The 22,347-nt window shown below is 36.9% G+C and overlaps 1 protein-coding gene across 4 annotated transcripts in view; it reads left to right on the plus strand.

Moving 5' to 3' along the window:
• Positions 1–22,347, plus strand: part of MSRB3 (methionine sulfoxide reductase B3) — a 161,866-nt gene that overhangs the window by 51,880 nt on the left and 87,639 nt on the right. The gene's annotated exons all lie outside the window — the stretch shown is intronic.

Consider the following 22,347-nt stretch of genomic DNA (forward strand, 5'->3'; position numbering starts at 1 on the left):
AGGTGGAGAAAATCCTAGAAGCCCTGTACTTCCCATAGGGATGCTGATTTGGGGGAATAAAAAGACAGAAACCTTAATTGAGAGTAAATGTCATTTATTTAAAACAGAATTACAGACTTCTTAGGGGAAATGAACAAACAAGAATCTGATATGTGTAGCAAGTAAAACATACTTAATATCTCTCCACAAATGTTTCCTTTTGAAAACACTAGCATTTACAGATTTCCCAGAAATAACAGGAAACAGTAGTTTCCTTGAAAAAAAATTTTTTTAAATTTAAAACCTTTCTTAACTTGCATAAACCTTATTGCACATTAGTGTTGGTTGAGAATCTGTTCTGAATTCTTACGTATTTATTCTTTCTGTTAAAAAAACCAGCCCTTCAAATTGTCACCCATTTCCTCTCAGAAAACACACGTCTTTATATTTCAACACCTTTAGTTTGTGTCATAATAGTTGATATAACACTTAAGATAGTTGCTGAGCCATGTTAAACTTGTTAATATCCCAAATGGTAAAAATTGGCCACATCTCCTTTGCTTTTTGTTTAAGATTCTTCATTTCTCTCCCTATTATGTGATTCAGTAAAGTAGTGGATCTAAGGAAAACTTACTGTTTTAAATAAGAAACAGAACCACTGTAAATGAAGGATTTAACCCATGTGACATCTTGAGTCACAAATAGTAAAAGCAAGACCCTTATCCAAACATAGGTGCTGGTGGGGTTCAGGATTTCATATTTGATGTGATATTGACTCTAAAGGAAACGTTAGCATTCTTGTAAGGAAAGCTTTTGTTTTCTAAGTTTTTAAGGAATATAGTTTAATATTTTTATTCTATATTTTTTTAAAAAAAGGGTGCTTCTCCATACTTGGTTTCTTGTCAGTTCTAGGGGGAACAATATCCCTGCTTTGGCCTTAATTGTAGAATACAGTATTCTTTGTCCTGGTGCTGCTTTCTTCATACGGGAGAACTTGTACCCTGGGTGGCCACAGGGCATGGGGCCACAGGGCATGGACAGTTTTGAGGGAAGCAATTTTCTGGTCCTCAACCGCTATACAATACACTTTCCTGAAACTGCTGTCTGTGTCTGAGAGAGTCTGTAGTTGGCCACTTCTTCCTTCCAATGTCCTCTGTCATAGTCGCCCTTCTCCCACTTCACAAAAGATGTCATACCTTCCACCCATCCCAAATTTTACTATGACTTGTTGTCACAGGATAAAATCTTTAAGGCATCAAGCAAAAGGACAGTTCAGGAAGGCATTACTTCTGAAGGAGAGACCCATGAAAGCAAGGCCAAAAAAACAAAACAAAACTGAGAAATATTGAACTGGTAAAAAAGTATTGAAACTACTCTTGGAAAGGCTCAGTCTGCCTGCCGGCTGTCTGCTTATCTGTCTCTCCATCTGTTGTCCGTCTATCCATTTTCTACCAGTCTTGAGTGAGATGTGTGTCATGAAAACATGTATCAACATATTTATTCAAAAATTTTAAATGAAAGTCTTTGTGTGTGTGTGTGTGTGTGTACAGTAAATAAGTCTGATTTACTTGATAGACAGGACAGTGAGGACTGCCTTTGCAAATTATGTTATATGGTGGATTTCTCCCGCTCATTAACTGATCTAGATATGTCACTCTAAGCTTTTGACAGAAATATATTTTAAGCATGTCTATATACAGAACACCAGATAATTTATCTTTTTTCAATTATTTAAATTTTTGATAAGAAATTTTAGCTGTCACTTTAAAATGTATGAGGAAGTGTGTATCAGTCAGCACCCAATATGGATACAGAAGCCACACAGTAATTTGAACAGGAAAGTTTAATGTAGAGAATTACTATGTGTGACAGAGGATTATGGTGATGAGAGATTGGCTAGTAAGAAGTAAATAGAAATTCTAAAGAATACAAAGATAACAAATATAGGAAGCTATCATGGCCCCTAAGGCTGAGATAGAGCCCAAGGAAGAGCTTTCCCTGCAACTCCCCCCCCCCCCCCCCCCCCCCCCCGCCCAGCCTTTCTGGGGCTGATGGCACAGGAGTCACTGGGGCCATGATGTTGTAACTTTCTGGAAATCTGCCTTGTGGAATTTGCTAGAAACCTCGCCTCCGGGGTGCTGGGGAAAGCTCTTTGCTGGGAGGTGTCTCACTGGGAGCGCTCCACTGCAAAACTACCTGAGGGAAGTGCCGGGGAGGCTGCTGGCCGCCACGTGCAGCTCACTCCTGTGCCCTGGAGGCTGCCCCTCGCTCCAGAGAAGCCACGGGAGCCTGTCACCTGAGAAGCAGTGAAAAGGGCTGGGGGCTGGAGAGGCTGCGTATGCTGAGTTGGGTGCTGGGGAAGCCGCCCACGTTGCCAGGGCCTGCAAATAGAGACTCTGCATGCACCGCGTGAGCCAGATGCTTGCAAAGCCGCGGGCGCTGCAGGAGCCTGTTGAGAAAGCATACTGAAACCAGGAAGGAAGAACCTCTTGCTCCTGCAATCCTTCTCCTGTGCCCTCTACTGACAAGGTTTAATATCACGTTAGCTGACAAAGAAAAAAATATTTAAAGGTCCCAGATCCATTTTAGCAGAGCAGGCAAGGAAGATGGATTTAGAGGTGAGAGGCAATAAATAAATTGGTAACTGGCGCAGAGTCTCTCTGTTTTTTTTCAAAATTCTTTTAGGGTTTCGTGAGCAAAAGTTTGAAAACCACTCAGTAGTCTAGTGTATTAATGGCAGCACTATCAGACACCCTCTGGAGGTAGCTGGTTTCGTACTTTGAACACAAAGTGTAGGAAACAATTGAGGTGCGTGTGTGTGAGTGTGAATGAGAAAGTGTGTGGACTGTTTGTTTGTTAGAGAGGAGGGAGTGAGGCGGAAAAGACTACACAGAGGAACAGTGTGAGAAATAACAGTGGGAGGGAAACAGATAAGAAATAAAAAGAAATAAGAAGGAAGTGCTGAGTTTAAAAATGCCCATCATTAGCGCTATGAAAAGGTTGTTTTCCCAACTGCCATTTCTGTTATCTTATTGACACTCTGTGTGTGTGTGTGTGTGTGTGTGTGCATGCGTGCAGCATTCACATATATGTATAATTCTCGTCATTTACTTGACTGATATATATATGTATATATAATACTTCCTTACAAAAAAGGCCATTCAAACTTGTACTCTACCCTAAATACACTGCCTCTCAACAATATACTGCTTTTTTACTGCTTACCAAGTACAAGAACCTTATTCACAGGCTGTTTTATAAACCAAATGTGTAATTTATTCCATGGTTCACATTTTCTTCACATTCACAACTTCTACCAAGCTAGTTTATTTCTCATATAATACTACTGACTTTCAGTTAGTAAATTAACTGACAGAAGTAAGAATGTTCTCTCCTCTGGTTATTTGCACTTCTAAACTTTCATGAAATGAATTTGTTGAACATCAGATAAACCAGAAAAGGCATTGGTGAAATAATTTAATTCAGTAAGTATTTTTGACATCTTGTACTTTGCTTTGGCTGACCCTTTGCCAGGTGTTGTGAAACAAAATAAACTTATGAACTATTTTTTTCCTTAAGGTGCTTATAGTTTTGTTGGCGTGATAAGAAAAACACAATAAACAATTACAAAGTGTGGAAAAATAACATTAATGTCTATCTGAATATGACTGTTTGATATGCTTTCATGAGTAATAAGAAGGTATATGACTGCATCAAAGTAGGGCCTGTTTTCATGGAGGAGATGAGAACACACTTTACCAGGCAGAGAATATCTGATAGAGAATGCCATATGAGACGAGGAATTAGAGATAGGATCAAAACTGGATTTTTCAAGGACATAATTATGAGACTGGTCCAATAGGAGTGGGGAGGTAAGGTATGTTGGGAGGAATGGAGAAATGGCTGGAGGGTTAAAAAGGACGAAATAAGGAAGCCCTGGGATCCCAGAGAAAACACTTAAGTTTCTGCTTGAAATTCTTTAAGCCTTGGCATCCTTTCCTCCAGGAAGCCCTATCTGAAACTTCCGGGTTGAACTCTAGCGTCCTTCATCTCTGTTCCCATAGCACCTTGTATGCACTTCCGTCATTGCATTTCCTGCTTTGTTCTGTAATTATCTGTTTATGTGCCTGTTTGTCCACTAGCAAGTAAACTCCACAGTTGCCAGGCCATTCCTTAGTCGTATTTATACCTCTAGTCCCTGGCATGTAATAATCACTAAATATTTGTTTGTTGATCAGATGCATGTCTGAACGTTGTGAGACAGGTTGTGGAGAGCCTTTGAATAAGACAAAAGCATGATGAAAATGGGAATTAAGCCGTAACAGTTCACAAGACAGATTTCTGGAGCTGAAAAGAGAAGGAAATAGGGCTTTTACAGCTTCAGTGGGAACTTTTTTCCTTGTTAGCTGATAAACCTCAACATTATCCATGTGTAATCAGCTCCTGATAATTTTAAGACTTTCAAGAACCACATAGGATGGTTTTTATTTTCTATACATTTACTAATAAGGCCTTGCACTGAAGTAATAGCTCATTTTACACAGGTTCACTAATGATGGTGATGATAATAATAATGGTAATAATAATAATAATAATAATAATCAAGAGCTAATACTTACATAGCACTTACCTCTTGCTAGGCATGGTTCTAAGTGCTTTATATATATGAACTCCTTTAATCTTCACAACAACACGTTTTATAGATGAAGAAACTGAGAGGATAATTGTCGTGAAGAACATACAGTGTACAAATGGATTTAAAATGGTAACACTCAAACTTTTAGGAAAGAATAAAGTTAAATAATTATAAGAAAATAAAGTTTTAATATTTTGTTTTGGTCACTCGAATCTGGTTATTTTACTCAGCATAATTGGAACAAATGGAACACACATACACACACACAGACACACAGGCACACACACCTCAATTCCTTAAAAAATTTGCCTTTGTCATAGTAAATATTTAAGTTGAAAATTGAAGACCATTCCAGTCTAGGGAGGGCTGAACCAAAAGTGAATAGATCCATCATGGTAGATCATTAAGAAGAACTCAGCTTCAGGCTGGTTGTTACCCTTGGGGAAGTCCCTTGGAATCCTGACAGGAAGATGTAGCCAGTATTCAGGAAGCCATCAGGCCATGCAACATCTGTAAAGTAGGGCAGCAGCTGGATTCATGGGCTGGATTCTAGTTATTAAAATTGGAATGCCATTTTATTTTCACTATTAACCCCCCATTACATTTTCTCAAGTAGCTGTGTTCCAAATTTTTACCACTTTTTTTTTGAATTCTCTCCCTACTTTTCTGAGGAAATTGAGGCCACCTGACATGAGCTATCTTCAATGTCTTTCCTTCTACCTTGAAATTTCTTTGTATCTTCATTTTTATCAAACAATCAAAACGAGCACAGGCTAAAAGCAACTGGTGGAACCAGTTGAATATTAGCCCAGATGTGTGACCTCGAATTCATCACCTATAAAATGGGGAAAATAAAACCAAACAGGTGTAAGAACTAAATGCAGAAAAATGCCTAGTATATGGCAGGTATTCAACAATGTTAAGTTCAAGTGGGCCTGACCAAGTTTGGGGAACGTATCATACTATCACAACAGCCTAAGAAGCTCCTTATAATGTGAGAAAGTGCAGGCTTTACTAGAGAGAGTCTGACTGTTAACAGTAGATGTTAGTGTGATGAGTCACTGCTCCAGCTGTGCTGCTACATTTCAAATGGGACTCTGCTGCAAAACTATTCACACATGCTGCATTTCACATGCGCCTCCTGTGCAGTTTTATTCCAGGCTACTAGAAAATTTAAGCCCTTTTTCAGCTCTTTAAGAACATAAGCCCTTTCACTGAAGAAATTCCAGTTCAATGCCACACACAATTTACTCAACTATACTGTTCCATTTACCACTAAAGGAGACTTTCAACATAAGCTTTTCCCCTTCTGGTACAGTGTTTTGTGTGTGTGTGTGTGTGTGTGTGTGTGTGTGTGTGTGTGTGTTGGAGGTGGGCAGATGTGAAAGCAGGGAGGGGGAGGAGAAGGGGGAAGGAGAGATGGAGTTTTCCATCCTTACTTTCTATTCAAATCCTATTTTTCCAACTCTTTCCATATCCATATGATAGTTACTCATAAACCATTCCAGTCACTATGGAATTCTACTAGGGAGAGTAACATGAACTTAACTTCAAGCTTTCTTTTTATGGAACACTAGCTGGAAATTGCTCATAATTCTAGCAAATGTTTCTTAACCTTTAACAAAGTACATTTAACTTGAATTTAAAAGAGCTGAATTGCCCTTCACCTCATTTTAAATCCATAAAAAAGTAAGCTTTCCAGTACAATGAAACCATTATGAAATGAACTAGATTTCTGAGTAGTGACTTAAGCTTTTGTTATATCTAAATAACTCATATATTATTTTGAAGAGTATACAAAATTGACTTCTCTCATTCCATTGACCTTCCTGTCTTGTCCCCACATACAGTGATTTATAGAAAAAGAATCTGTAACGTAGGGAGGTACTTTTCTGTCTTCATTTCATCTGAAAGCTCAGGGCGAGACAACAGCTAGATTGAAAGAAAAGTACTTCCTGGAGCTACTGGCAAAGATAGGGAGCGAAAAACATTGTTAGTGCCTCACTCATTAAACCATCAGAAAAAAGAAAGAAAAGAAAAACATAAATAGTATAAAAACATAGCATAAAATGAAGGAAAGAACAACTCCATTTTGAGAAACTGGAAAACTATAGTAAGGCATGATTCAAAGTTTAACAGTATGCAAAGGTAATTATAACTGCATTCCTCTAAATAAAAACTATATACCCACATATAGAAAAATTGAAGCAACAACTACACATAAAATCCCTGGATAGTTGAAACTGGGTATATGAGTATTTGTGTATATATATGTGTGTTTTGGGGGAAGAAAAGTGGGGAAAGAGCAATCTTGCCTTGTATTTCCTAAACTACAATCCTACTTCTTTAGTTAATTTTTCAGATGTAGACAGAAATAACTTAGATTTTTCTTAGTGAATTAGAATGGATAGAATAAATTGGGAAACATAATAGGCAAAATGTTTTTAACTATAATTCATGTAAATTTATCTTGTTTGTATAAACATGCATCAGAAAATCAATGCACATGTTATTCCAGTTCACAGACTTTGAAATTATTTAAAGACAGCTTATAAAAAATAATGTACAAGTTTTATCCTGTACTTCTGAGGCAGTCCACAAAGCTGCTCTTCTTATAAATGAATAATACTTTTTTCGAAACATGGTCATCAATTCAATAAGAATTGCATAAATTTTCACTCAGAGACATGTCTTCAATGGGTCTTATACATGGATAAGTGACCTAACACATTACGTTATCAAAGAAAAGTGCAGAAACCGTCCAGAGTACCAAGTGGAAATAAAGTTTTGTAAAGTTCCAGCATGGACTTGCTGTATAACCATAAGCAAGTTACTTAAACATTCCATCTCATTTTTCTCATCTGTAAAATGGTGAGAATAACATCAACCCTTTCTAGCTCATAGCACTGCTGTACCAAATGAAATAATCACACAAAGATGCTATAAAAGATATAAAGAACAAACAGCTCATACAGCTTAATATAAAAAGAGAACAAACAACCCAATAAAAAAATGGGCATAAGATCTAGACATTACTCCAAAGAAGACATACAGATGGCCAAAAGGCACATGAAAAATGCTCAATATCATTAATTACTAGAGAAACGCAAATCAAAACTTCAGTGAGGTATCACCTCACACCTGTCAGAATGGCCATCGTCACAAAATCTACAAACAATAAATGCTGGAGAGGGTGTGGAGAAAAGGGAACCCTCCTACACTGTTGGTGGGAATGTAAATTGGTGCAGCCACTATGGAAAACAGTATGGAGGTTCCTCAAAAAACTAATAATAGAGTTACCGCATGATCCTGCTATCCCACTCCTGGGCATATATCTGGACAGAACTATAATTAGAAAAGATACACACACCCCAATGTTCACGGCAGCACTATTTACAATAGCCAAGACATGGAAGCAACCTAAATGTCCACTGAGAGATGAATGGATAAAGAAGATGTGGCACATATATACAATGGAATATTAGTCAGCCATAAAAAAGAATGAAATAATGCCATTTGCAGCAACATGGATGGACCTAGAGATTATTATATTAAGTGAAATAAGTCAGACAAAGACGAATATCATATGATATCACTTATATGTGGAATCTAAAAACCTGATACAAATGAACTTATTTACAAAACAGAAACAGATTCACAGACATAGAAAACAAACTCATGCTTAACCAAAGGGGATAGTGGTGGGCGGAGATAAATTAGGAGTTTGAGATTAACATATACACACTACTATATATAAAATAGATAAACAACAAGGACCTACGATATAGCACAAGGAACTATCGTCAATATCTTGTATTAATAACCTACAATGGAAAAAACTCTGAAAAAGAACAGATGTGTGTGTGTATATATATATATATATATATATATATATAACTGAATCACTTTGCCGTACACCTGAAACTAACACAACATTGTAAATTAACTCTACTTCAATTAAAAAATAGTTTAAAAAGATGCAAAGATATAAGTATAAAGTAAGGTTTGTGAAAACTGTGCAGCTTTAAATAAATTTACATGGTAAAGTATAAGCAGCCGCAAATCTAAAATTAAGCAGTTTCTGTCCAATAATTTTTTAAAAAATTTAGTCTGGATTCTAAATTCCCCAAATAATGGAACTTAGATTAGTAACTGATAGTTTTAATACATTAGAAGCTAGAAACTTCTTGAGAGAATACGTCATGGCAGAATTTTTGTAACCCACATCCGCACCCCGTGCAGGGGCATAAAGCTTTGCATATCCAGGCTACTTAATTATTTGTTAAATAAATGGTTTAATTCCAGTAAATCAAGAGTAACCGCAGAGTTAAATGATTCAAGTTGATACTGGAATGGTGGAAGTATAAATAAATACTTGGTTATGGAGTCTCTAAATTATTATCCCCTACCACACTTTCCAAAGTAGCTTCTATAGACCACCCACGGAATTTAATTTTAGTGGATGCTTATTTCAGCAATAGCATTGCTTGCAACTGCAAAGATACACCGATTTCAACTAAGGGAGAGATGGAAATGTCTATGGCTGGGATCTTTTACAAGGAAACATTGAAAAGAGCAAAAAGTGAAAATAAACAGTGTCAGCTACCGAAAGCTGTATCAGAAGAAAAGTTCATAGTCAAACATGTTTATTAAGTATAAGAAAGATTAAAAATAACTGAACTAAATAGTGACTCAAAATGCTAGAAAAAGTACAGCAAGAACAACAAAATAAACTGGGATAAAATGGCCTCCTTTTTCCTCAAGGCATTTGCCAATTCTAGGCAAGGGAAGAAAGGTAAAGATTCCAGTCGATCAGAAGCAGAAGTGCCAGCAGACTAGGATTTCTCAGCCTCAGCACTATTGACATTTGGGCTGGATAATACTTGGTTGTAAGAGGCTGCCCTATACATTGTAGGATGTTTAGTAGCATCCCTAACCTCTGTCCACTAGATAGATGTAGCTCCTTCTCCCCTGCCCTGTCCCCCACCATTGTGACAAACAAAAATATTTCCAGGTATTATCAAATACCCCAGGGAGGGGGCAGAGGGGGGCCAAAATCACAATTGATCTAGACAGTCTACAAAACAATAATCAAGCTCTGATTTGTAGTGTGTACTGATTTCTATGGTACAAATACTTCCACCATAGGCTATTTCAAGATACAACTGTGACATTACTTAACGTGGAATTGGGAAGAGCTGTGTAGTGACACCATTATGTAGCATTTCTGTAATTCAAATACAGCAGATATAAATAACAACAGTTAAATTTAGTTAAAAATTTAGACGTGAATTTTGAGTATTTATTACCTTTGTTTTTAATATAACTTATTTAATTATAAGTTTACATAATTTGTTTTTAATAATGTCTGTGTTTAGCAACTGTATCCCAAAGTTCCCAAAATTTTAACAGTAGGCTCTCTTGAGCTTTGCACACCAACATAATGGGGACAAATCAAGGGTAGACCAAATTTATCAAAAACTGCAACCCAACCCCAAGTGAGCTCAGTCCCTGATTAGATTAAGGTAATCTTTCCCTCGTTCCCCTCCCCACTCCAGCTGCCTATCAGAGGATAGGATAAACCCTCTGTAGAAGAAGATTACATCATCATCATTCAGAGTCCAATTTTTCATAGACAATGTCTGGCATTCATTAAAAATTACCAGGCATACCAAAGTAAAGGACCAATGGAAATAAATTGACAAAAGAAACAGGTCTATAGATGGCCCAGATATCCAGATATTTAAGTCATCAGGCACAGACTTTAAAAATAACTGTGAGGGCTTCCCTGGTGGTGCAGTGGTTGAGAATCCGCCTGCCAATACAGGGGACACAGGTTCAAGCCCTGGTCTGGGAAGATCCCACATGCTGTGGAGCAACTAAGCCCATGCGCCGCAACTACTGAGCCTGCGCTCTCAAGCCTGGGAGCCACAACTGCTGAGCCCGAGTGCCACAACTACTGAAGCCCACGTGCCTAGAGCCCGTGCTCCATAACAAGAGAAGCCACTGCGATGAGAAGCCCTGCGCACCGCAATGAAGGGTAGCCCCCGCTCGCCGCAACTAGAGAAAGCCCGCATGCAACAACAAAGACTCAACACAGCCAAAAATAAAATAAATAAATAAATTTATTTTTTAAAACCCCCAAAAATGTGACTAATATATTCAAGAAAATAGATGGCAAGATGGAGAATTTCACCACAGAACAGGAATCTATTGTAAAGAATAAAATAGTTCTAGGGCTGAAAATGCAATAACTGAAATATAAACACATGAGATGAATTTAATAGCATATAATATTTAATAGCATAGAAGAATGCAGGATTAATGAACAGAAAACAGGTCAGGAGAATAGATTCAGGCTGAAACTAAGAGAGCCAAAAAAAATGTAAGGTTATTGAAAAGATAATACAAGATACACAGTTTCAGGTTTAACATATTAGAGTCACAGAAAGAGAAGAAAAAGATAATAGGAAAGAAGCAACATTTGAAGATAGAATTTTCCCAAACTGAGGAAAAAACTCAAGTCACAGATTCAAAAAGTGCTACAAATCTGAAACAGGATGAATACAAAGAGAACCACATTCAGGCACATCACAGGCAATCTGATGAAAATCAAAGACAAAAAGAAAATATTAAAAGCACTTGGATAAATTAACTTGAAAAATAAAAAATTAGAATTAAGTAAATCCAAAATGTTGATCTTAGAAAAGACCAATAAAGTGGACCATTTCTATCAAGTCTAATCAAGAAAGAAAGGGAGAAAAAAAGAACATAGGTTCAAAACTAGGAATGAAAATGGGATAAAACCAAAGATATGGAAAAAAATATTTTAATGTAAGAGAATACTGTGTATAACCCTATTCTCACAAATTTAAAATCTCAGCATAATTTTCTAAAAATAAAATACAAAATCTGACTAAAGGAGAATTATAATTGAATTGATCAGTAACTCTAGAAGAAATTGAGAATTATCACAAACCGGCTTAGACTTTTATAGAAAAAAAAAATCATTATTCCTGTGCTATTACAAACTGTATCAATCACAGAAAATAGAAGAAAGTTTATGAACTTCTTTGACAAATGTAACATACCTCTACAACCAAGATGTGACAAAGACATTACAAATGAAGGAAAACTATAGACCAATCTGATTTATGAAAGTAGATGTAAGGATCTTAAATGAAGTATTAGCAAAAGTAATATAACATTGACATATATACACTGATATGTACAAAATGGATAACTAATAAGAACCTGCTGTATAAAAAAATAAATAAAATTCTAAAATTAAAAAGAAAAAAGTAACGTAACACTGTGTTGAATAAGTAATATGCCATGGTAAAGTAGGGCTTATTTCAGGAATGTACAAATAGTTCAGTACTGGGACATCTTTGGAAAAATATGATCATTTTACTATATTCCCAGAAGAGATTTTATAAAAATTCAAAGTGCATTCTTTAATTAAAAAAAGAAAACTCGTAGTGAAATACGATTAGAAGGAAATACTATGTTTTATCAAATCTAAGAAGCCCTTAATCAAAGGATTTATTACTTCAAGTAACCCTAAGAAAACCTGCGAAGTAAATTGTAAAACGTTTATTTATCACAGACGCATCCAGGTTTCAGAGATGTTAACATGTTTGAAATAAAAAGTGCCCAATAGAATCAATGAAATACATACTATAAATAACGTTGGGGCAACCAGCAAAGTATTTAAAAACTAAATTTAGATCCCACCCTCAATATCTTACAACCCAGTGCCTTATACTCCAGTAAAGTCTAGGTTAAATAAAAAATTTAAATATTAACATTAAGATCATACAAGTCCTAGAGGAAAATATAAGTGGGAACTTTGTATAACATTGGGGTGAGGTAAGCCTTTCTAAACAAGATTCCCAAAGAAGAAATCAAAAAGAAAAGATATATTAGGTTGGACCACCTAAATATTTTACATTTCTATAGATCAAAACACTATTTTAAAAACTGGTAAACAAACGAACTGGCAAAATATATATGCAATTCATGTGACAGACAGAAAATGTTCAAATCAACTGAGAAAGACAAACATTGGAAAAATGGGCAGAAGATATAAACAGATACTTTTCAAAATAAGAAATGTAGATAATAAGCATAGGGGAAAATTATCCACCAGTTAGTAATAAAAAACTGAAGTAAAAGGAGGAATAGTTCTTTATGTATCAAATTAGTGAACATTTCCAATATCATCAAATCCAGTGTTGGTCAAGGTCTGGGAAATTAGCACTGCTGGGTAGAGTGTGAATTGGTAGTAACCTTCTGGACAGTTTAATAAGCTGTGTCAAAAGTCTTAGAAATCTGCATGCCATTAATCTAGCAAATACACTTCTAGGAATTTATGCTAAAAAGTCATGTTTATGCATAAAGATAAAGCCACAAGAATGCTTTTAATCACTCTTTTTATGATAGCAAAAAAATAAATATCCAAAATAGAGGTCTAGTTAAATAAACTATCTAGTGAAAATATACATGGCATTTCAAATAATATTGCAAAAGAATATTTAGTGATCTGGAAAGAAATTTAAAACAAATTTAAAAGTTTACAAAACAATAATTATATATGACCCTGTATTTGTAAAATACATGTATTTCCACATATATGAAAACAGTTTAGAAGGTTGTGTTCCATATGTTAACAGTAGTTATCTCTGGGTGGTTGGATTGTAGGTGATTTTTTTTTTTCTTATCTATCCTTTTAATTTTTTTTTTAAAAGGTGAACATGTATTTTTGGGGGTAATAAGAAAAATATTTAATATTAGTATTACCTTTACTCAATGTTACAAACACTAAACAATTTATTTATTTATTTATTTCTATCTCTTGAACATGGGTTTGGTGATTTTTGTTCTTTATTTTAATCTTTTTCTTTCTTTAAATTTTTATTGGAGTATAGTTGATTTACAATGTTGTGTTAGTTTCTGCTGTACAGCAAAGCGAATCAGTTATGCATATACATATATCCGCTCATTTTAGATTCTTTTCCCATATAAGTCATTACTGAGTATTGAGTAGAGTTCCCTGTGCTATGCAGTAGGGCCCTATTAATTATCTTTTTACCACCAAATTTACCTTTTCCCAGTGATAATTTGAAAGAATGAAATGGAATGTAATTCCACATTATGTAATTCTGTCCATTTAATAATCTATTCACACCTCAAGTAGCTACTTTACCCATTGCCTTCTAAGTTGTTGCTTTTTTTTTTTTTCTCTTTTATCCCTAAGTGACCGGTAATGGCGATGATAACCCAGGGGAGGCAGCCACTGAGAGCTTAGACTTAGCTCTAACCTTCTATTCACCTACCTTCTCTTGGCCTCCAGTTCAAGCATCATTTCAAATTTTCTTCCTCCTCGTGACTATCTTCTGTCTTCCTATAGTCCTCACATAGCCCTATTCCCAGACATCTGGAGGTAATTGATGAAGGATGGGACCCCAAAGTCAGAAGGTTTGTATTTATTTCCAAACAGACTTATTTTAATAAACTGTTTATCACGTTTGAATTAGGTATTAAAAAAAAAGCATTGAATGAAGACTTACCATGTACCAAGCATTATGCTAAGCACTTTAAAAAAAATTGTCTCCTTTATTCTTTGTAACCTAAATAGAAAATCAAAGTTCACAAAGGACATGTAATGGCAGTCAGAAATAGAGTAACAATGGCAGTCAGAGATGGAGCTAGGACCCAAATTCAGGGCTGCCTGACCCCAAAGGCACCCCTCCTTAGCTCCTGTATTATGTTATAATTCCTCCCCGATTCTAGTTGATTGTTCTTTTTGCTTAGTAATTCACCATCTGGTAGCTATCACACGCTGGTGTTAATTGGTGCTAATTTTCTGATGATGGCCAAGTGACTATACTTGGATTTTAAAGTGGAGAAAGCTATGATTAAGGTGCAAGACATGAGGTTAAAGTCACCACTTTCCCCACTTACTGTGTGTGATTTTGAATAAGCTACTTAACCTCTATGAGCCTTAATTTCCTCATTTGTAAGATGAGGATAATACCCATGTCACAAGAACTTTTGAGGGGATTAAGCAGATAATGTTGAAATGTTTTGTAAGTGGAAAAAACACTCTGTAAATGTGGAACATTGATTCTAAAACATTGTAAGGATTGGCATAAATTGCAGTTTTCAGAGCTAAAGTTCAGTAGAGAAAGGGAGGCATGCCACTTACTTAGAACAGAGACCAGAGGTCTTTTAGGTGTAACGCTTTAAAATTCTGGAAGTTATATCTGTTTGCTGGGTGATTCACATTCTAGTGGTTATTGCAGATTGGTGTTGATCATAACAAGTAGCAATTTGCTTCAGGGGATGGAAGAGGGAGATGATTTTGCTTGTCCAGCATAAAGGCAGATCTAGAGAAACCCAGGAGACAATAGATAATTGATAGTCCTACTCTCTGACAAGTTGGCTTGACTATATCCAGAGTGCTCTGCGGTTCAGTATAAAACCCTTGCTTTAAAAGGTTTACGGACAAAATGGACTACATTCAACAAAGAGCAACTGATGGTTAGGAGACTCAAAATCATGTCACTTGAAGAGATGAGGAAAGAGAACTGAAAATGCTTAGTTTAGGCAGAAAAGAGTCATGGAACCTTCATGGTCTACTTTAGCAGTTTGCAAATCTGGCTGTCCGTTAGAATCACAGACCCCAAGCCTCTCCCCTCAAAATTCTGATATAGCAAGGCTGTGGTGGAGCCCAGAATCCTTTTTTTTTTTTTTTTAAAGCTCTCCTCTAATTCTTATGATTGGTTACCATGAGTCTAGATGAGGCTTAAGGAAGATTTGCCTTAGGGTGATGTCAATAGGATGATGTATGGGAGGGGAAAGAAAACTACAGACAACAGACAGTAAGAGCTGAAAAGATTTATCAACTGTCTGAATACGAGATTGGTGAAAAAGCTGTTACTAGAAATTAATTTGATGTTTAACACCTGGCTTGGGAGGAAAGGTGATGAATTCAGTTTTGAAAGCCTGATAGATTTCAGGTTTTAACCTAAAATTTCAGGTACATCAGTATTCCCCAAAGTATGTGCTATGGAGTATTTGTTTCATCAGAATACTACTCCTACCTTATAGTAGCTCCACAACGTGTTAATATGTCTTCCATCAAAAAATAAAATAAGAGTTCTATTGATGAATGAAACAAGATTGCTTATTGGGAAACACTGAGTAAAAATGAGTCAAATGGTTGCTTCATCATAAAAATCAAGGAGTGCACAATTCACTAATGTTCATTGTAGAGCTTGAGGAGTAGAATATTGTATGTAGCATTTCCGAAAATTTTTGACCACAATATCTATTCTTAACTGAGGAACAGACTGTGAGGCTAACGTTACTGATAAATCACACACATCGGGAAATGCCAAAGTAGACAGGAAGATATTTAAGTTTAGTATGACGGCCCAGGTTGGATGTATAGATATCATGGATGGGATTAGTTAAAATAGGAATTTGAGGCTAACCCCTTATGACTGGATGGAAAGCAAACTCAAGGGAATTTTTTTTTTTTTTTTTTTGATAAATTGAAGAAAGTTGTGAAGTGGGATATATTTAAGGTATTAGAAATGAGAGAAAGAGATTTAAAGAACAGGTAGAATAAACTGTAGAAAAGAAGATTAACTTTTCTCCTTACCTTTCTGGGCAATAGGTAAAATAAATTTCTTTAGATTAATAATTGTCCATCTACGACATAACGTTTTTAATGTTCAGTTTTTTTGATCAGCTAGGCTCTTTGCTTGTGTGTAAGTGTTAAGGATGCTTGCTGTGAAGTAGGAGTTCCATACATGGCAGCTCTTATTCGTTGCCGTTGTTTGCACTCTTTGAACACTTAAGGCATTGTGCCACTACCAGTGAGTAGACAAAGGAAAGGAGAGTCTAAGTCAAAACAGGTAACTATATTTGACTTATCATTCCTATATTTCATGATCATGGATTAGCTGGCTGTAACCTATGATTCCTTCTGCTATTTATATATATGTATATATATATATTTTTTTAATTAATTAATTTGGCTGCCTCGGGTCTTAGTTGCTGCACGTGGGATCTTCGCTGCAGCGCATGGGCTTCTCTAGTTGTGGTGTGCGGGCTCCGTAGTTGTGGCTCGCAGGCTTAGTTGCTCTGCAGCATGTGGGATCTTAGTTCCCCGACCAGGGATCAAACCCGTGTCCCCTGCATTGGAAGGCAGATTCTTAACCACTGGACCACGAAGGAAGTCCCTGCTATTTATATTTTGTCTTTATTATCTTGCATTGTACTTGGAACAAACTATACTTTTGTTCATTTGTGTCTTGATTTGTTTTTTAGTGGTCATTCTAGTTGCAATTTTTTTACCCTAAGGAAAGCTGGCCCTATGCTGATGGAGATTTGCACGTTTTACTTCTATGTGCTCACTTAAGTATCTAGTGTTAATGGCTGTTGCATGACTCATAGTCTACATAAGCATAAATTAACTCCAGTACCTCTGTGGTGTGCCCTCTTTGAGATTGCTCTGGAAGACCACCCAGAAGGTGGAATTTACACAAACTGCAAAGGCCCATTCAACTTAAACTGAGCAGCACTGACCAAATTACACCCGCATCCTTCAGTATGAACCAGCTACCCATTTGCTCCTGATTGAGGTTCAAACTGTTGATCTTTAACTATAAAGGGCTTTATGGGCTGAATTATGGCTACTTTAAACAAGACCTCTTCCTTAAAATAGAGTGCTTTGCACATAGTGAGCACTCCATAAATGCTCTTTTTTTTTTTTTTTCATAAATGCTCTTGACTATGACTTAATGAAAGTTCAGATCTTCTAGTGAACTGTTCATGGTTTCCAGATTTGAAGGAAAGCGTCTTGATATTGAATCTTTGTCTTTCGTATTATTTTTGCTTGGAGGTTTAATGGAGTGTAAATTTACTGACCGCACAAGACACATCTTTTTAGTGATGAATCTTTTTAATTTGCTAGCCTAGTCTGAGTAAACCATGAAATCTATGGTTTTATCATTTGATTCATGTGGCCAGAAACAATAGCTGTGTAATCGAATGTTTTTAGTAAGTTCACCAAGAAAGTGGCAAATGTATCATTTTTTGCTCTGGGACTGGATCTTTTCTGACAAATTTTTCACTTTTTTGGTGCTTAGTTCAGTGCTTCCCACAAACAACTTTATAGTAGTGTTGCACAACAATCTGTGACGGGAATTTTTTTACTTCCTTATTGGGCAGAAACTTATTTTGGAAATAATGAATAGATACAAATTTAAATCATTAGAAAAGTGGGATGCTTTGTTATTTTAAATAGGAGAAATATTCTTTGTTTTAAGGGATGCCATCCAGGTCAGTAGTTCTCAAGATCATCTGGAGAATTTAAGAGTACAGATTTCCAGACTAATCTGTGCTTTTTAAAAGCTTGATATAATCATACATCTTCCAGACTCATTGATTTGGGCCTAAGGAACCAGTGCTTTAATATGAATTTTTATCCCCAAATTAGGTCAAGAGACATTTTGTATCATCTCTTTTTAAGGCAGTTATATACTTTTCTATTATAAATCATGCTTTTAGTATCTTTAAGATTAAAAAAATACAATAAAATTATACTAATCTGAGATCCGTGTGGGACCATACAGCTTTAAACTTTCTCATTGATCCTACCAGCTCACAAGAATAAATCAGGAATTAGCAAGAAATAGTGGTAGCAGAATGACTCAGAAGCAGCAAAATCTACTCTTCTCTCATTTCCCCCCATATACTCAGTAAAGGTACTATTTTTTTTTAAATTAATTAATTTATTTTTTGGCTGCGTTGGGTCTTCGTTGCTGTGCACAGACTTTCTCTAGTTGCGGCGAGCGGGAGCTACTCTTCGTTGCGGTGCGCGGGCTTCTCACAGCAGTGGCTTCTCTTGTTGCAGAGCACGGGCTCTAGGCACGTGGGCTTCAGCTGTTGTGGCATATGGGCTCAGTAGTTATGGCTCACGGGCTCTAGAGCGCAGGCTCAGTAGTTGTGGCGCACAGGCTTAGTTGCTACATGGCACGTGGGATCTTCCCGGACCAGGGCTCGAACCCGCGTCCCCTGAATTGGCAGGCGGATTCTTAACCACTGCACCACCAGGGAAGTCCCCTAAGTAAAGGTATTATTAATTATCCAGTTACTTGAGCAAAAAACCCCAAGAGTCATCCCTGATTATTCTCTTTCCCTCACCCTCCATATCTAATCTACCAACATATTTTGTGCTGTGCACTTTCAAAATATGTTCTGAATCTAACTCCTCACCACATCCACTGCTTCATCTTCGTCTTTATCATCTTTCACCTGAACTAGCATGATGGTCTCTCTGCTCTGTTTTTTTTTTTTCTTAATAGACTTTATTTTTGAACAGTTTTAGATTTGCAGAAAAATTGAGGAGATTGTACGGAGTTCCCATATACTCCCTTGCTTAGTTTCCCCTATTAATATCTTACATTTGTGTAGTATATTTGTTATAATTTATGAGCTAATATTGATACATTTTTATTAACTAGAGTCCATACTTTATTCAGATTTCCTTATTTTTCCCCTAATGTTCTTTGTCTGTTTCAGGATCCTATCAAGATACCACATAACATTCAGTCATCACGTCCCCTTACGCTTCCCTTGACTGTAATAGTTTCTCAGACTTTCCTTATTTTTGATGACCTTTACAATTTGAAGGACTATTCGTCAGTTATTTTGTAGGATGCCCCTCTATTGGAATTTGTCTGATGTTTTTCTCATGATTACACTGAGGTTATGGGTTTTGGGGAGGAAGATCACAGAGGTGAAGAGACAGTTTCATCACATCATTTCAAGGGTACATACTGTCAACATGACATCATTTTTGATATTGAACTTGGTCACATGGCTGAGGTAGCATTTATTGGGGTTCCCCCTGTGAAGTTACTCTTTTTTTCCCCCTTCTCATACTGTGCTCTTTGGAAGGAAGATATTATGCACAGCCCACACTTAAGGAATGGGGAATTATGCGTCCCATCTTGAGGGCAGAGTAAATTATTTGGAATTCTTCTGCAAGGGAGATTTGTGCCTTTTTTTCTCATTTTTTATTTAGTCAATCATGTGTTTGTATCAATATGGACTCATGGATATTTATTTTATACTTTGGGTTACAATCCAATACTACTTTATTTTGTTGCTCATATTGTTCCAACTTTGGTTATTGGGAGCCTTTCAGTTGGCTCCTATGTCCCTTTCACATATCTCCATCAATGTAGGGTTTTTTGTTTGTTTACTTGTTTATTTTTGAGCCGTTACTTACTTTCTGGCACTACTTGATACTCCAGGCTTATCTTATATACTTCCTGCGCCAGTCCTAGAATCAGCTATTTCTCCAAGGGGCCCTGGTTCCTTTTATTAGAGAATGGTATTAAAAACCAAGATCTGGGTGCTAGGTGGATTCTCTGCTTTGGTTGTTGTTCCATTGTAGTTAATTCTTCACATAGCAGGGTGAAGATTTAAATAATTTAAATTAGATTATAATTTGTTCTTTTAAAACTCTGAGGATTTATCATTGTATGTTTAAAAATCACAACTCCTTACAATGGCTTTTTTAAAATTAATTTATTTATTTGTTTTTATTTTTGACTGTGTTGAGTCTTTGTTGCTGCTCATGGGCTTTCTCTAGTTGTGGCGAGAGGGGGCTACTCTTCACTGCGGTGTGAGGGCTTCTCATTGTCATGGCTTCTCTTGTTGCAGAGCACGGGCTCTAGGTGTGTGGGCTTCAGTAGTTGTGGCACTCCGGCTTCAGTAGTTGTGGCTTGCGGGCTTTAGAGTGCAGGCTCAGTAGTTGTGGTTCAGGGGCTTAGTTGCTCCATGGCATGTGGGATCTTCCTGGGCCAGGGATCAAACCCATGTCCCCTGCACTGGCAGGCGGATTCTTAACCACTGCACCACCAGGGAAGCCCTACAGTGGCTTTTAAAATTGTGATCTGGACCTTGTCTACTTCTCTGACTTCCTCTCTTACCGTTCTCTCTTTTATTCACTTCTTTCTAGATCCAGTCTTCTTCTCCCCTTCCTCTTTCTGGCCCCCTCCTTCTCCTTCTTCTTCTTCATGCCAAGCTTGGGTTTTTGCATTGACCCTTTCCTTTGGAATCTCCACCAAAAATTCCATTTTGCACCCCTATTGTATGTGGGCTCCTTGTCATTCTTTAGGTGTCAGCTGAAATGTCATCTCCTTCTAAAGCATATCCCTGACCACTTTATTTAAAATAGCTCCCCCGGGGCTTCCCTGGTGGCGCAGTGGTTAAGAATCTGCCTGCCAATGCAGGGGACATGGGTTTTGAGCCCTGGTCCGGGAAGATCCCACATGCCGCGGAGCAACTAAGCCCGTGCGCCACAACTACTGAGCCCTCATGCCACAACTGCTGAAGCCTGTGCGCCTAGAGCCCGTGCTCCGCAACAAGAGAAGCCACCGCAATGAGAAGCCCACGTGCTGCAGTGAAGAGTAACATTATTTCACGTGTTTGTTGGCAATCTGTATATCTTCTTTGGAGAAATGTCTGTTTAGGTCTTCTGCCCATTTTTGGATTAGGTTGTTTGTTTTTTTGATATTGAGCTGCATGAGCTGCTTGTATATTTTGGAGATTAATCCTTTGTCAGTTGCTTCATTTGCAAATATTTTCTCCCATTCTGAGGGTTGTCTTTTCGTCTTGTTTATGGTTTCCTTCGCTGTGCAAAAGCTTTCAAGTTTCATTAGGTCCCATTTGTTTATTTTTGTTTTTATTTCCATTTCTCTAGGAGGTGGGTCAAAAAGGATCTTGCTGTGATTTATGTCATAGAGTGTTCTGCCTATGTTTTCCTCTAAGAGTTTTGTAGTGTCTGGCCTTACATTTAGGTCTTTAATCCATTTTGAGTTTATTTTTGTGTATGGTGTTAGGGAGTGTTCTAATTTCATTCTTTAACATGTAACTGTCCAGTTTTCCAGCACCACTTATTGAAGAAGGCTGTCTTTGCTCCATTGTATATTCTTGCCTCCTTTATCAAAAATAAGGTAACCATATGGGCGTGGGTTTACCTCTGGGCTTTCTATCCTGTTCCATTGACCTATATTTCTGTTTTTGTGCCAGTACCATACTGTCTTGATTACTGTAGCTTTGTAGTATAGTCTGAAGTCAGGGAGCCTGATTCCTCCAGCTCTGTTTTTCTTTCTCAATATTGCCTTGGCTATTTGGGGTCTTTTGTGTTTCCATAAAAATTGTGAAATTTTTTGTTCTAGTTCTGTGAAAAATGCCAGTGGTAGTTTGATAGGGATTGCATTGAATCTGTAGATTGCTTTGGGTAGTAGAGTCAGTTTCACAATGTTGATTCTTCCAATCCAAGAACATGGTATATCTCTCCATCTGTTGGTATCATCTTTAATTTCTTTCATCAGTGTCTTATAGTTTTGTGCATACAGGTCTTTTGTCTCCTTAGGTAGGTTTATTCCTAGGTATTTTATTCCTTTTGTTGCAACGGTAAATGGGAGTGTTTCCTTAATTTCTCTTTCAGATTTTTCATCATTAGTGTATAGGACTGCAAGAGATTTCTGTGCATTGATTTTGTATCCTGCTACTTTACCAAATTCATTGATTAGCTCTAGTAGTTTTCTGGTAGCATCTTTAGGGTTCTCTATGTATAGTATCATGTCATCTACAAACAGTGACAGCTTTACTTCTTCTTTTCTAGTTTGGGTTCCTTTTAT

This window comes from Balaenoptera ricei, chromosome 10 (assembly GCF_028023285.1).
Source record: "Balaenoptera ricei isolate mBalRic1 chromosome 10, mBalRic1.hap2, whole genome shotgun sequence".
Classification (NCBI taxonomy): Eukaryota; Metazoa; Chordata; class Mammalia; order Artiodactyla; family Balaenopteridae; genus Balaenoptera; species Balaenoptera ricei.